The sequence below is a fragment of the Notechis scutatus genome, chromosome 2, assembly GCF_049901735.1.
Source record: "Notechis scutatus isolate UNSWTSFEM ecotype Mainland chromosome 2, rNotScu1.2, whole genome shotgun sequence".
Lineage (NCBI taxonomy): Eukaryota > Metazoa > Chordata > Lepidosauria > Squamata > Elapidae > Notechis > Notechis scutatus.
Window position 1 is genome coordinate 164,798,520 of NC_142010.1, and position 17,415 is coordinate 164,815,934.

Consider the following 17,415-nt stretch of genomic DNA (forward strand, 5'->3'; position numbering starts at 1 on the left):
ATTTTGCCTTTTACAATCAAAAATATTTGTCTGAAGTACAGTAGATTGATCTGATTTGCATATTTACTAGATGCCTATGGTGGAGAAACAGATATTTAGCAGAGGCACTCTCAATCCTGAAAAATGTGCTTTCCACCTAGAATCAATTTGACTTTCTCAATGAGGAAAAATTGCTACAATATCTAGTAGAGCACCATGCCATTTTTATGGGTGATGACACAATTTCCTTGTCACTATAGTAGTAAACAAAGAAATGATTTAGCACAGTCTCTATTATTAGAAAGGGTTTAAATTAAAGCATATCTACATACTGACAGCCACATTAATTTTAATACAAAACAAATTTCCAAAATGGCAATATATATATGGCATTGCCCCTGAATATTCCACCAAAGACAAGGGTCAATTTTTCCCCTCCAAGTCTATAATTGACCTGCAGTCAGCAAAACAAAAGGAGAGAAAGAAATATATTTATTGAGAAAATTATGTTTCCACTTATAACTCTGAATGGTTTATAAAAAATTAATGCTGTATCAAATAAGGTTTAACAACTAAAAAATAAAACCCTCTGGCTCTTCCAAAACTACTTCTGATACACGTGCATAACCTTGTTTGTTTGTTTGTTTGTTTGAGGAATCTGATGTCCAGGTAGATTGCATATGAAAGGACAGGAAAGATTCATAATTTTTCCATTACCTCTTTTTTTCCAAATTTTGTTCTCAATCATTGTTATTCTCTGGGGCTTTCTCTGTATTTTCCTCTTCCTTCTGTATTCTGGCTTACCCTTCTCTGGATGCTTCACTTTGTCTTCAACATAAGAAACTCTGACAGGTTTACAAGTTGCATATACTTAAAATATATGAAGTGACAAAAGGGTATCTTTCAGCTTTGTTTATGCTTGGTGGGACTCATAACAACTGAGTAGGCTTATTTTCTTAAATAAAAGGTAAGGTAAACTTTTCCCCCTATCCAGTTGTGTCTGACTCTAGGGAATAGTGTCCATCTCCATTTCTTATCCAAAGGAGCCGGCATTGTCCAAAGACGCTTCTGTGGTTATGTGGCCAGCATGACTGTGTGCCAAGACACATGGAATGCTGTTGCCTTCCCACCAAAGTGGTGCCTATTTATCTACTTGCATACTTTCAAACTGCTAGGTTGGCAGGATCTTGGAGCGAGTAACAGGTACTCACCCCATCATGCAGAACTTGCACCCCAAACCTGGGTTGTCAGCTTTCCAGTGGTCTTTAACCACTGAGCCATTGCTCCCCCTAATGTTTTCTTAAGTAGCAATGAAAACAAAGCTTGAATTGAAACCTTAACAATGGATGTACCATTAAATAATGGCCAAAAAAAAATACAAGTAAATTTTGACTTATAATCACAACTGGGACCAGAAATTCTATTGGTAAGCAAGACATTAATTGTATCGCAGCTCAATTTCACAACATGCTTTGCTGCAGTTGTTAAGCAAATCTCTGTAGTTAAGTGCAAATATGTGGTTGTTAAGTGAATTTGGCTTCTTCATTTACTTTACTTGTTGGAAGCTGGCTGGGAAAGTAACAGATGGCAATTGCACAGCCATGGGATGCTGCAATCTTTATAAATATGTCCTTGTTGCCAAGTTCCTGAATCATGTGACTGTGGAGATGCCACAAGGGTTATTAAGGGTAATGACTGGTTGCAACTCATCTTTTTTCAGTGCTATTGTAACTTTGAATGGTTGCTAAGTAAGTGTTTGTAAGTCGAGGACTTCCTGTATATCTAAATATACAGGTAAGGAAAAAATGAGAGCTAAAGTTTTATATGATGCAAACAAAAGAGGAAGCTCTAAAATTGTATTTCACAGCTTGTTGTTTGGTGTGAATGAAAGAATGGATGTTGCTGAGAAATAAGAAACTTTTATAGTTAGAAGGCGACAACTTGAGATTTGGATGGCATGAGCATTTATGATATGATAGTATTCAGCAGGTTCTGACCAGTTCTGGAGAACTAGTAGCGGAAATTTTGAGTCGTTTGGAGAACCAGCAAATACCACCTCTGACTGGAGATTTTACAGTATCCTTCCCCTGCTACACCCACCAAGCCATGCCCACAGAACCGGTAGTAAAAAAAATTGAATCCCACCACTGGTCCCTTTTATTATTCAAACTGCTATCTCTTCTTTACCATCTCATTCACTTGCATGTGTGGAAATTAGTCTAGACTAGCAGCACATTTTCCCCAAAAGCTGTGGATCAGGATTTCTGAGATGTCAATGAAAGAGTTGCTCAGCTTCTCAGTTGCAAAAGCAGATAGAAAAAGTCTGTTAAACTGGGAAGGGTTGATGATGAAGGGGGGTTATTAAAAAGGTAAATAGGGCAATCACCTCTTTTAATGCCTTCTTCCTAGCATACAATAAGGTTTCTTATCTATTTGTGCTATGTTGTTGTAAGCTGATTTTAAACCCAGGAGTCTAGCTGTACCAATTCAAGAATCTCAGAACTACACTGCCAAGTTGATGTACAGAGTCTGATGTAAAAATTTAAAAGATTTCCACCTAAAATTATCTATCATACTTTCAAAACAGAACAGCCCATGTGTTTGGGACCTCTGGAGATTTCAGATTCTCACTTTCATACACTAGCAAGACTTCTGGAAGTAGCACATATGTCTGTTATAGACCAGTTCCTATCACCCAGTCTTTCAACTTTCTAATGGAAATGTCAGGTACAGTGTCATTTACTGCTAACCGTGTGGATGTTTCACATAACTTAGACCTCTCCTTTAGGAATTGGGTTCAGTCCAAGTCACTGCATTTAGACAAGGAGGGTTAATGGCTTTTGGTTGCCTTTCCAAGAATAATAAAAGACAAGGAAAACCATTGCAGCAGCAATATTTAATGTAAGCTTCTGGAAACTCTGCTACAGTTTGCTGCATAAGCTTGTGAAAGCCACAGATTAGTTACATTCATAAAACTTCCTTTGTTGCAATTGTTACATCTCTTATCCATTAAAACTTCCTTTGTTGCAATTGTTATATTCATTCAGAATTACAGACTCATGAATAAAACTTTCCCCAGTGCAATAAATAAGTAAACCACCCTTTAACCACTGATTTTTACCCTAATTCTGCTTTTCTAAGAATGACATTTTTTTCAGTTTTAGTTAATTATAATGCTTTTAACTACTGTATTTTATAACAGTTCGTATTTTATTATTTACTAGACATCCCTTGTTTCACAGATTTTTATTTATTTTTATTAAATCCCTCAATGCTTTCAATAATGATAGAGTATCTAATGAAGTTCCTTTAGTGGAAAGGTTCTTAAAAATTCAGGGAGATGCTCAGAATTATAGCTGTGTTGTAAATAGTCCATGTTGAACTGAATAGTCAAACATCAAGTGTGTTTGATGTTTTAAGATATTTTGTATTATATCATAAATGGTTTTAAAATAATTTTGATATCATAAAATGTTTTACAATACAGATAGTCCTCATTGTATGACCGCAATTGAGGAATCAGAGTTTTAGCAATAGATAGATGAGAGATTAGAGATGATAGATAGTTAGATAGATGATAGATAGATAGATAGATAGATAGATAGATAAGTTGCTATTAATCCCCTATGAACAGAGGAGCATAAGGTTATATATAAAAAAGTCAAGTATGATGAAAACTATTTTGATAAGGGCACCTGCAACCATTCCACAGCATTTGCTCCAAGGTTTAGAGACTCCTCCATATTGACATTAGAAGCCAAAGAGTCCACTAAATCTACTAGGCATGAATTAAGTCTAGTAGTTTTGAGTCTCACTGATTGCAATTACATCATTGCTATAGATTCTTTGCTAGCATATCACAAGTATTATGCAAGTGTAGCATCATATACATGGAACTGAATTACTAATATAACTTTGTCAATATTGAGGAAATAGTTTCAGGTGCATTTAAAAATAGAAGTGTATCTCCTAAGCCATCAAGATACTTAAATTTTTAAGATTTTCCATCCACTACCATGTGATAAACTACAAAAAGAAAAAGAAAAAAGGGAAAAAAGGGCAGTAGAAATTAAAACTACCCTATTGAGAATAAACAACTACCCTCCTTGGGAATGGTGGAACAGTGAAACCAGACTAACTCTGCAGAAAACCTTGATAAATGGATATATACTTGGGAATCTTATATATCAGAGGATATGGCATAAAGCCACATTTCTCTGTCTTTGCATTCTGCAATTATAAGGATATTTGAATAGCATTTATGGTTGTGTGGAACCAAAATGGTTATATATTTTTTGAAATGCAAGGTTGTGGAGAGAGGGTAATCAGGTGAATTTCCATGCTGCGGTTCTGTATTGTTCAAACACAGAAAGTACATCCAACTTGGCCTCTTGTAGAAATTCAGATATACGTTATTTCCTACTATCTATTTAAACTTAAAAGATATACCTGCATATGAGAAGCAACTGTACAACATTTGCTCTTGCAATGAACCCAGTCAACTGGGCAGCAATTCTGGAATAGCTCTCTGGGTTGTGCAGATTAAATAAAATATTTTGTTGTTTACATTAAATATTTCACTTCCTCCCCCCTGACAAAAGATAACAATTATCCACGATTGTTCTCCCATCCCCAGTCCTTAATGATATACGCATGGCAGTATGCTTGAATTCACACACAATTGCCAGGGTCTGGAGGAGGCCTTCTTTATTATGTGCATAGGGTTTCCAAGACAGGACCTATCAGTTTAAAATCCATGCTCTCCCATCTTAACTTGTCATGCTCACAGTCATCCCCATTCCATTTTTCTCTTCACATAGACAGACACCTTGCAGAGTGTATGCAGTAGTTAGCAAAACATGAATTTAGCCCCAGGAAGGAAGATATAGTTAGAAGAAAACTTAAAGAGACTGTATCTTGATTCTCTTTTGTATAAGAAAGAAGAAAGGGAAAATGTTGTCAGGCTTTCTATGACCCAGCCTATATAGCAATAGCAATATAATTTAGGCTTATATACCACCCATGGCATTTTCTGGGCAGTTTACAATGTAAGCATTACAATGTAAGCATTATTTTCATATTGCCCCCCAACAATTTGGGTCCTTACCAATCTAGGAAGGATGGAAGGATGAGTGAACCTTATCAATATCAATAAAACAGAATTCCAATGTTTCACATGGAATCTGTTTCCTGTTCTGACCTATTCTGAAGGATGGACAGCGAGAACACTCATAAAATTCACAACATCTAACCTACTAACAGAACTACCTTTTCTCATCAGGTGAAGAAAAATTGTTCATGCCTTTGTATTTTTGTAGTTTCAGCCTGGTCAAGATAGGAACTCAGCTGAGGGGTTACCTTGAGCCTAGAGATTTTGAGCCTTCAGAACATGTAAAGAAATTTGAGGACTAACTAATTAAAAATGCGGAAAACTGGGAGATAAGCAAATTAAATCTACTTTGCACATCACAATGAAACAAATTCTGTCCTGATTTTACACTCCTAGATTGTGCTATTTTCCAGTCAGAACAGATGCTGCTGAAGTTGCATACAGCAAGCACTACAGAAGAAATATTCATTTTCTAGCATATAACAGTCCTAAGTACTTATGAAGCTTTTTATGAAAACATGTCAGTAACTCTAGTCGTTTCATACACACACACACACACATATGCACCTACACACACGGAGTGAGAAGAAATTCAAGGAAGTAAATGTTTTATCAATATGATACTCTGCATGATTTTTATTTCTGAACATATGTATATTGTTCCTGCATTCCATTCCCCAATTTTATTATTCATTTCTTGATACATTATTGATTCTTGAGAAAGTGGTCTAAGTTGTGGTAATAGTTTGGCAGAATATAGCCTGGGAGACTAGGACAAAGCCAAAACGACCCAGACCCAAACTTCTAGCAAAAAGAAAAAGCTAAAATTATATGCTATGTAACAGATAGAGTCAGATGATAAAATCAGGGAAACAGCAGATTATATGGCAAGTCATATGCATAATGCTCACAACATTTATATTGCGTTTTTGAACAAAGATGGGAACCATATGATAGATGGACTGCGTGTGACTTCCCAAATCATTTTTTGTGATTCTAGAAGACCCACTGATTTCACTTTGTTTGCTTTCGTGGGCCATAAGCATGCTTGTGATGGTTATGTCTTAAAATTAACCTCTAGAAAAAGAGCTGGATAAAGGTAGAATCCTGGAAAATTAAGACTTCAGATCTTTATTGAGAAATCACTGAGGACTTTTAATAATAGTTGCATTAATTTTGAAATTCTTATTGATCAACCCTCAGTCACAAAATCTCCCTAATACTGATATCAGACTGACTAACCTGGTTCCCTAAGTACTTCTTTTTTTCTTTTTCAAAACAAGTATATTTGTCTTCATTCACTTAACTTACTCTCTAGAATTTTCAAAGGTAATACATCTCAATTGAGCCATGTTGCTTCAATATCCTAAAATGCAGTTATTCTGGCCTTGGACTTTTAAATTTATTCCAAATAAACAGATTTTCCTGACTGTCCTTTCATCCTCATATTGCTGTCTACTGATGGGCATTTGCTAGTGACCTCAATAACATAAAAAGAACAAAACATACATTGTTATAACCCAGTACAAACCTTATCATACTTCTGACACATTGGGTTTCTGTCATGACGTTATGGCACTCATTTTTGCACTCTCCCCATCCCTCTGGTTGACACCTATGATTTTGTTCCTTCAATGTGCTGTGCCCAATTGCCAAATCTTGAGTCAGAATAGGAATGGAAGATCTCTGCTTTTTTCCTTACCAGTTAGTATGTTGTCATCTTCCCTGCAAGTATACTTAAGTATACTAGGCAGAACCACACCTGATACCTGTACAATTAGCACAGGCCCCCCACAAAGCTGTGTGCTTTCTCTACTTCTCTTCTGCCTATATACCAATGATTGCATCTCAAATGATCCATCTGTTAAAATACTGAAGTTTGCAGATGACACAACAGTGATTGGTCTCATTTGAGACAATGACGAATCCGCATACAGACAGGAGGTTGTACAACTTGCCTTGTGGTGTGACCAGAACAATCTGGAATTGAACACACTCAACGTAGAAATGGTGGTAGACTTTAGAAGAAACCCTCCCATACTACCAGCTCTTACAATGCTAGACAACACAGTAGCAACAGTAGAGACCTTCAAATTTCTAGGTTCTACTATATCACATGACCTAAAATCAGTTTTTGTTAGTTTTTGACCTAACATCAAAAACGTCATCAAAAAAGCACAACAAAGAATGTTCTTTCTGTGCTAACTCAGAAAGCTCAAATTGCCCAAGGAGCTTTCAACTCCTTCCCTCAAAACGATGCTATAGAGCACTGCACATCAGAACAACTAGACACAAGAACAGTTTTTCCCCAAACGCCATCACTCTGCTAAACAAATAATTCTCTCAACAGTTCCCAACTACTTACAAAGTCTGCACTACTATTACTATTAATCTTCTCATCACTCCTTATCACCCATCCCCTCCCACTTGTGACTGTATGACTGTAACTTTTTCGCTTGTATCCTTACGATTTATATTGATTGTTTCCTAGTATGATTTGATTGCTTATTGTACCCTATGACTATCATTAAGTGTTGTACCTTATGATTCTTGACTCTTGACGAATGTATCTTTTCTTTTATGTATACAGAGAGCATTTGCACCAAGACAAATTCCTTGTGTGTCCAATCACACTTGGCCAATAAAGAATTCTATTCTATTCTAAGAACTGGTATCTTTCTATCATTTTTCAAAATATGTCTGAAGAAAACACTTTGTTAGTGTCCTTTGCCAAATTCAGCTCATAAGTATCTTTTTGCCTTTTTGACTCCATAATTATAATTTCAGGATCCTTGGAGATATTCTTTATGATATGTTCCTCTTTCCAGTTTCTAATGTCTATCCTTGTTTATGTTCAGATCATCACTATTTTTTTCTGCAGCTACATTGTCTTTTACCAGTTCCTTGAAACTATGGCTATAGCATTTCCCCTTATTAGGAATTCCTCCTCATATTATCTTTTTCACATTAGTTTCTCTTAACATGATTTTATTTTTGTCATTTTTCTGAGCTTATTAAAATAACTTATATGAAGTCCAAGATGTTTATTCCCACTCAACCTTGTTTTCTCTTAAAAATACTCTCATTAAGATGCTACTTCCCTGAATACTGCTGCTACTTTCACTTTACTGATTAGTAACTGGTTAGTATTACATAAAAAAATGTTGTCCCTATGTTCAACTTTTGAAAGAGAAACTTGTTAACAAGTCAAGAATACTTGCCGGGATGCCTAATAGACTGCAGAATAATCAAATTTCCCATCAGTATCATATTTTTTCTAAAGATCCACAAGTTTTTTAGACAACATCTCCCATTTCTTCTCCTTGGGATGGCTAGCCAATAGATACCAAAAACAATACAGAAAGTATACGGTATAGAAGAGTATCTTTTTTAAAATATGTTTTTATTTTATTTAACAAACATTCCACCTTTTCTTTGTACAGTGTGTCATCTGGTTACAAATATCTTGTGCATACTATTTGTGGTTAATACAATTTCCTTACCATAGCAACCACAATTATATTACATTCTTATTTGAACTTGTAAACATAATATCTCTTATCATTGTAACCATCCCCTTTTTGACTCCTTCCCCTCTATATTCATATATAAATATATGTTTTATCTATCTATCTATCTATCTATCTATCTATCTATCTATCTATCTATCTATCTTCTATGTTCTATGTTCATATATTTAATTTCTAATTTAGGTATAGAAGAGTATCTTGAAATCTACTGTATTCTCTTGTATTTCTGAGGTGGTGTGCATATTTTCAATATATAATACAATTCTATAATATAAATTTTCAATTTTTATATTCCAGTTATTCATCTAACCAGCCTAGCTATTCCTATGATAGCACATGCTCCTTCTTAGAGCTAATTCTGTTTTTTCTGTCTCTCATGCTCTAAATGTTAGTAGCCAGATAATAAGGGCAATTGATTTCATGACTTTTTTAAAATAAAGATCCTGATTTTTCTCTGATTTTTAAAAATTGAATGACTTAATTTGCCTCCCAACAGGACTACAAAAACAGATGAAAATATACTCCAAGTTCTTGAGCTTTCTTTCTGGAACTTTAAGTGTGTGGTAAAATAAATGTAGTTATTTTTGATGGCTCAGTTCTACTTATATGTATTAGCAGGAAGTGGTCATTTATTATTGGCAAACTTGATGAATCTAAGGAGGTTGTCCTATCACAATCCTAACCCTGTTGGTTAACATACCTATGATGCAAATGTTCTGGTGACATCTTTATTTCTATTCCTTGTGGCACCAAGCTAGAACCATCCTATTATTTTCTTTATTTTGCAAATAGCAGTTACATCCTCTCTGCTCTATAGGCTCTTCACAAGTTCATTACAATCTGTCATTAATCTTCTTTTTCTGATAATCTTTTTTATTAATTGAACTTGGGGGTTTTTTTGTGTTTGATAATGTCTCTTGTAATGCTGTAACAGTTCCTTTGTCAGTCTATAAGAATCTTCAATCTCCAATCACCTGAAATGAAGCAATTGAAATGAAGATGTCTGTTGAAGTGTCCCTAGTTTTCTAGAATACATTTTAGCTCCCATTACTTCCAAAAATGCTGCCAACGTTAATCAGCACAAGAAGCTGTCAAAAAAAAAAAAAAAATGCAGAGTGTCATACCATTACCTATCAGCGAAGAAAAATTCTGCAGTTTTTGTAAAGTTTGCTTTTATAACTCCCTCTGAGTAAAATGAACAATTAAACAAATCTAAACATAAATAAAGTTAATAAAGTAAAATGAATATAGGAAGATTTTAAAATGAATAAAAAGCAAATACATAGGTATGCATGTACCTGCCCATCATGTTATTCTTTTTCAGAATAAGATATCTGCAGTGTATAGAAATAGTAAGCAAAAGAAATTGAAGGCAGGTGTAAAAAGTAATTTGATAAAAAGAGAGGGCGGAGCTGGCGTCGCGGCGGTACAGCATGCAATCTTTAAGCTCTAAGATCACTGCTGATATCTCCATTGCAGGACGGTCCCAACAGACCTAAACCATCCCATAGAGACAGTGACTGAGGAGGGCACATCCTGTTGATCCCAGGGACATCACAAAGTCCCTGGTAGATTGGGGAGAAGCCCTTTTTTTTCCCATGGTGGAGAGGCAGCCATTAAAGCTGCTGAAGCTGGGACAGCTCTGGAACGGAAGAAAACTGGAAAGAAAGTGTGTCAGTTTGGTGAGATAATTTTCTACTTATTTTTTTCTGGAGAGAACACCCTAAAAGACTAAAAATTAAATTTAAAAGTGAAGATAAAAGTGCTCAAGCGGCGAGATTAAGCACAAATTATTTTTTTTTTTTAAATAAATTTTATTAAATTTACAATTAAAAACATATCGACATTACATACACAAAAGAAAAAAACAAAAAGAACACTCGGTCTTACAAACTGGAAAGAAAAGAGAAGAGGAGATGTAAAAGAAAGAAAGAAACAAAGGAAGAGAAAGAAAAAAGAAAAAAAGATGCGTTTAAAAACCGACAATATCCTTTTTGACAGTCTGCAAGATTAAGCACAAATTAAACCTGAAGGTTTTTTTCTTTTATTGGAACTTTGGATTTTTGTAAAAACTTTTCAATTTTTAAACTGGACTGGTCTTTCCTTTTTAATTTTAATTTTTTCCTTGCAAAATAACTTTTTGGAAAAGTTTTTTTCCCCTCTTGTTTCTTCTCTTTAATAATTTTAGACTCTTTTTATTTTTTTATTCCTGGTTTTAATATTAGAGGGGAAGGGAAAGGAAAGGGAAATAAGTAGCACTGTCACCTAGAGGCTTGGATACATTGTTTTTCTTTCTTTCTTGTTGATACATTTGGTGTTACATTCAAGGACTCTATGCTTTTCATTGAAAAGATAGTGGGAAGAGCATGTAGATTGTTTCCAGGTGCACTTCTGTGAAACTACTGAAAGTTGGAGTCTGGATTTGAAATTGAAGAAAGAAGATTGAAATGACCTTGAAAAGAGAACTGGAAATTTTGTTTTTTTGTTTAGTAAAGAGCCTCGAACATTTAGTGGCAGTGCTTTGCTTACTGACAGAATTGCATTTTCTCTTTCCCTTTTTTTCTCCCCCCCCAGTTGGATTTTTATATTTGGACTTGAGTCCTTCGATGCAGGGATAAGACTACTTTTTTTCCCCCTCCCTCCTCCCTTTGTTCCACCTTTTTAGCAAGGGGAATATACATATTTCTGTCTTTTTAAATATTTTCCTATTTTTTTATTTTTTCATCCTTTTTCCATTTTCCTTTTTTCCTTTTTTTCTACATAATTGGAACCAATTGGATTAAGGTATTCAAGTGCCTGAAGATTTTTTCCCTTCCCTCCCCTTTTTTATTTTTATTTTTTGCTTTAATTTTTTTTATTGGAGTGGCGGTTGGCTGCTTTTGCTTTTTCTTCTCAATTTTCCTATTAAGTATTCTAAGATGAGCAGGAAGATACCAGGCTCAGCTTCTTGAATCCCAACTTCTTCCTCCTCACCATCTGGAGGACAACGATCAATACAGGTGATGTTACAACAAGAGAAGAAGAAAGAAGTGACACTGCAGAAGATTATGCAAGGAAGTCAAAAGATACAAATAAAAATAGATAATATTGAAAAGAGAATGGAGAATATTTAGCAAAGAACTGAAAAGACAGATGAGAAAATTGGAAATATTCAACAAATGATGATGCAATACGAGGACAGAATCAAGAAAATTGAAGAACAAGATGTACAAAGAGATATGAAGATTGGAGATATGGATACCAGATTGAGTGAACTGGAAAGAGACAAGGGCAGATCTCTGCAATCATTGGGATGGGAAATTGATAGATCAGAATTCTATTTTAGATTTCAAAATATAGAAGAAGAAAAGGGTGAAAACCTTGCTGAAATGATGACAGAAATCCTGACAGAAGCATTAGAAGTAACTAAAGAGAAGATGATGGATGGAATGGATGAGGTTTTTCGTGTCTATACAAGATATGCAATGAGAAATAAACTGCCAAGAGAAGTTCATATCAGATTTACTAAGAAAATAATTAAATAACAAATACTGCAGGCGGCAAGAGAAAAAACACTAAAGTACAAAGATAAAGAAATAGTAGTACTGAAACAGGTACTGAGAAGAGTGAGAGAGATAAGAAGAGAATATTTATTCTTTTTTTAAAAAAAACAATTTTATTGATTTTCAAAGACAATACACAAACAAACAAAACATAAAATATAAAAACATAGAACATCTTTTCTGAAAGCTGCTTGATCCCGGGTTACAACTCTTCGTACAGACACAAATTCAAATTCATATTCATTTTATATACCAAAATATTGGAAGATGACTACAAGAACTTGGAAAAAGAACTACAGAAATTTCCACAAAAAAAGGACATTAAAATTAAAATGGACATAACTAAACATAAAATGGGGCTAATGGAAAAAGAAGAAATAGCACAAAAAAATTAAAAATGCTAAGCAGAACTATTTTGAAGATGCAAACAAACCAGGCAGATGGCTAGCATATAAATTGAGAAAGGAAAGAGACTCGAGAACAATAAATCAATTGATAAACGAACAAGGACATGTATGCTATGGAAATGCAGAGAAGAAAAAAATTATTCAAGATTACTATGGAAAACTGTACCATCAAGAGAATGTTCAGGAAGAAAGAATTCAACAATACTTACAGGAAGCAAATTTGCCTCAGATACCCAAAGATATTGAAATAATGTTAGAAAGTAACATAACAATGATGGAATTAACAGAAGCTTTAAAAAAGCAAAACATTGGGAAAGCACCAGGTCCGGATGGTTTGCCAGTGGAATTCTATAAGACATTCCAGGAAACATTGAATCTTCACTTATTAGAAGTTATGAATGAAGTTATGACAGAGAATACCCAAAACATGGTCAGAAACATATATCACACTTGTACCGAAGGAGGACACAGACCCACAGCAAGTTTAAAACTACAGACCAATATCACTATTAAATTCAGACTATAAAATTTTTGCTTCAATTCTGGCAGAAAGACTGAAAAGATACTTAAACAATTTTATTCACCCTGATCAAAATGGATTTCTGCTGAAGAGACAGATTAAAGATAATATGAGAATAATTTTAGATACACTGGAATACTATGAGGCACATCCCGAAAAAAAAAATGGCTCTGATGTCTTTAGATGCACAAAAAGCCTTTGATATTGTGAATTGCTGTTTTTATGCTGTTACAATTGGATCAAATGGGCTTTGGTAAAAAATTTACTCAAGCCATAGAAACGATATATCATAAACAAACTGCAAAGGTTATGATAAATGGAGAGTTAACAGACTTTATAGACATAAGACAAGGCTGTCCACTGTCACCTCTGTTGTTTGTGTTAACACTGGAAGTGCTGAATAGGAACATCAGAGAAGAAAAAGAAATAAAAGGAATGAAAATTAAAAAAGAAGAGTATAAATTACAAGCTTTTGCAGATGACCTGATATTTATATTAGAGGATCCATTGGAGTCAGCACCCAAACTGATAGAAAACTAGAAGAGTATGGGAAAGTAGCAGGTTTGAAAATAAATAAAGATAAAACAAAGATTTTAGCAAAGAACATGTTAGTAAGATGAAAGAAAGAATTGGAGGAAGTTTTTGGGGATCCAGGTCACAAATAAGGTTAAGTATTTAGGGATACACATAAGACCAAGATGTAGCACACTTAAGGAGGATAATTATTTTAAACTTAAACAACAGATTGCGACAGACTTGATAAAATGGGAAAATTTACAATTATCACTGATTGGGAGAATATCTACAATTAAGATGAATGTATTGCCTAGAATCTTATACTTATTCCAGACAATTCCAATCAGATTAGGGAAAGAATTTTTTGAAGATTTAAACAAAATAGTGCTAAAATACATCTGGCAGGGGAAGAAAGCGAGAATAAAACTTAAATTGTTACAAGACACAAGAATAAGAGGAGGATTTACTTTGCCCAGTTGGGAATTATACTATCAAGCGACGAGTCTGATGTGGGTAAAGGAGTGGATAACACTAAGGAATACTAGACTTTTGAATTTAGAAGGACATGACTTGCTGTTAGGGTGGCATGCCTTCCTCTGGTATAAGGGAACTAAAACCCAGGGGTATTTTAGAAGACATTATATTCAAGAAGTATTGTTTCTAAACTGGGAGAAAATAAAAAAGCAATATTATTTAAAAATTCCACTATGGTTATCTACTATTGAAGCTTTTTCCTATCCAATAATATATAAAAAGGAACAAACAGATATGGTGAGACATTGAATGAAAAGGGTGAACTTAAATCTATGCAAGTGTTGGAAGAACAAGGTGTAAAAATGAATTGGTTTTCATATTTGCAAATACAATCTAGATTTGATAAAGATGCTAAAACAGAAGGTATCTATGATAAATTGACTGATTTAGATAAAATTTTGACAGGTACTGATGAAAAAGTAATCAAAAAAATTTATGGACATTTGCTAGAGTTTAAATTAGAGGAAGAACAAGTAAAAGAAACAATGATTGCGTGGGGGAAAATTTTGGATATGGGATTGACTTAGATAAATGGCAAAAATTGTGGTCTCAAAATTATAAAATGACAATGTCAACTGCATATAAAGAAAATTTGTATAAGATGTTTTACAGATGGCACTTACCCCCGACGAGAATTGCAAGGATGTTCAAGAATAAATCGGATAAATGTTGGAAATGTCATCAGATACCTGGTTCATATTACCATATGTGGTGGACATGCTTGGATGCAAAAAGATATTGGACTATAATCCACACATGGTTGGAAAATATGACAAAACAACACATAGACTTTAAACCTGAGATATTTTTATTAGGAATTATACCGGAAATATATTGTAAAGAATTGAAATATTTGATTGTAAATGTTTTAACAGCAGCTAGAATTGTATTTGCTAAGAATTGGAAAAATGAAAAAAAATACCTATGCAGGAGGAAATTATTAAGAAAATCATGGACTGTTCCGAAATGAGTAAATTGACATTTGAAATTAGAGAACAAGAGGATAAACAATTTTATATGATATGGGATTTATTTTATCAATGGTTAGATAAAAAGACATGGTAAAGAAATAGATTAGTAAGCCTTACAATAAAAGTTAATAGATTGATATAGGATACAATTCAAAATATATAACCATTGGATGAATGTATAAGATTAAATCATAATGAAAATTAGAATATCTTGTGGAAAAATAGTTTAGTTAAATAAATGTTTAATAATTGATATTGCATAAGCACAAGCTAGATTGATAAGGTGAGAATTTATATAACTTGTGAGTAATGGTAAAAAAAAGGATAGCACAAAAGATTGTAACCAACTGACACACTGTATGTATGTAATTGAAAGAGGGTTTTATGTTTTTATGTTTTGTTTGTATGTTTGTTGTAAAAAATAAAAACTTTGTAAAAAAAAGTAATTTGATAAATAAATTTAAATGTATTAATAAATAAACAAAAAAAATATATAAACAAGCATCATTGGACTATACCTTTCTGTACCTTTCTATCTTTGCCAACCGTCTTGTTTTATTTACCATTTTGCTTAACACAAGGCTTTTTTTCTTTAAATCTTTTTTTAGAATATCATCATTACTATCTCACCATAACGTTCTGTTCTTTCCTTCCTCTCAATCATTTGTTCCTCTTACATACACTTTTTTGCAACCCCAACATAGCCTTTCCACTCATACTTCTCAAATGTCCCATTCTCATTGCATTCAAATCACTTGATGTTTCTTCTAATATGCCCAAATCTCATTTCCATATCATGAAATGGGCAGAAGCATGGTCTCGTACGTAGTCATTTTTGCTTATTTCAGCAACCACGTATTATTCTTCGTTTCAGCCTACATATTACCTCCTGGCCTTTTATTCCAGCTTTTGTGTGTTTTACAGTCTTTCTTTTCATCTTTCCATTCTACCATATGACCCAAAGCATTGTAAAAGAAAATAGCAGAAAGTAAAGAAATAATGGACGCCCCTCCCCCTCAAGAAGAGCAAGCCTCTACATGCCACACAAAGCCTAGTACAGAGCCTGAGCCAATGGCAATTGTGAATCCCTGATTCAGGGTCTCTGAAAGAGCTTCTGTTTGCTCAGCATGGTGCATTCAGTCGCTCACAGTGGGCAGGCAGTGGTGAGGAAGCTGTCTCTAGCAAGCAGCAGCCAGGCAGATGAACCTCTTTCTCCAAACACTTTTTTCTGCAAAAACTTTGATATTAGCATGCTTTGTTCACTTGGTCAGTGAAGTACTGGCTTATTTTAATCCAAAATTTTGGGGAGTGGAGATGGAAATGACCCTTTGTGAAACATAATCGCTAGAATTTCCTGCTCAGTTTTAATGTTTGTAATTATACAGAGTTCAAAATATGGAGAAGGCCGGGAAGATGATATTTAAAGTTTAAGGAAAAATAATGCTGTCCCAAGAGATCCTGGTTTCCTTTGAACCTGGCATGCAAAGACCAAACTCACAGGCAGAAATCTCTTTAAAAGCTTTATTGTGCAGAATAGATAGAAGGCACTTGTGACCTTTTAGCCCCTAAACAAGTGCAGGGATTTGTTCTGGAACACGGAAACACGGGTTTTAAAAAGTTGCAATCAGAAAATCGTGGAATCATACAATTGGCAAGTAGGTTAAAAAAAACCTCCCCCCCCCAGTGAATTGCATTAATAAAAAGGGGGACACAAAATGTGGGCATTGTTGTTGGTAGAGAAATATCAGTCAGTTGGTAGGTATCTTATCTCATTACTAGCACAGTTGATTTCCACCCTATTTTACCCTATGAGAAGATAAAGTTTCCCTACTTGTAACTAACTCTTACCAATAAAACAGACTTACAGGGGAAAGGAATATATCAACTGGATAAGCTGCTTTAGTACCCATGAAGGTTAATTTAGAACCATGCATAGCCTTTATTTGTTTTCATTTTTATATCCCTTTTCCATTCCATCCGTAAAGTGATCACAGCAGACAAGAAGGGAGCTTCTTTAAAGGGAATAGATCATAATGTGTATTCATGGAATATGATACAAAAGAAAACAAGTGTTTCTATATATATATATAAAAAGAGAGAGAGAGTATATGGGAAAAGGAAATTAAACTTAATGGGTGACCAATTAAAAATAGATTACTTGGTATGCTGAGCTGCAAAGTCATTAGGGATGGTAATAAATATAAAATGAAGAATGGATAGCAGAAGATAAAAAGGTAATATGTATTATTAAGTACTTATTAAGATACATAAGAAAATAAACTGTACTTCAATAGAGGAAAGTAAAG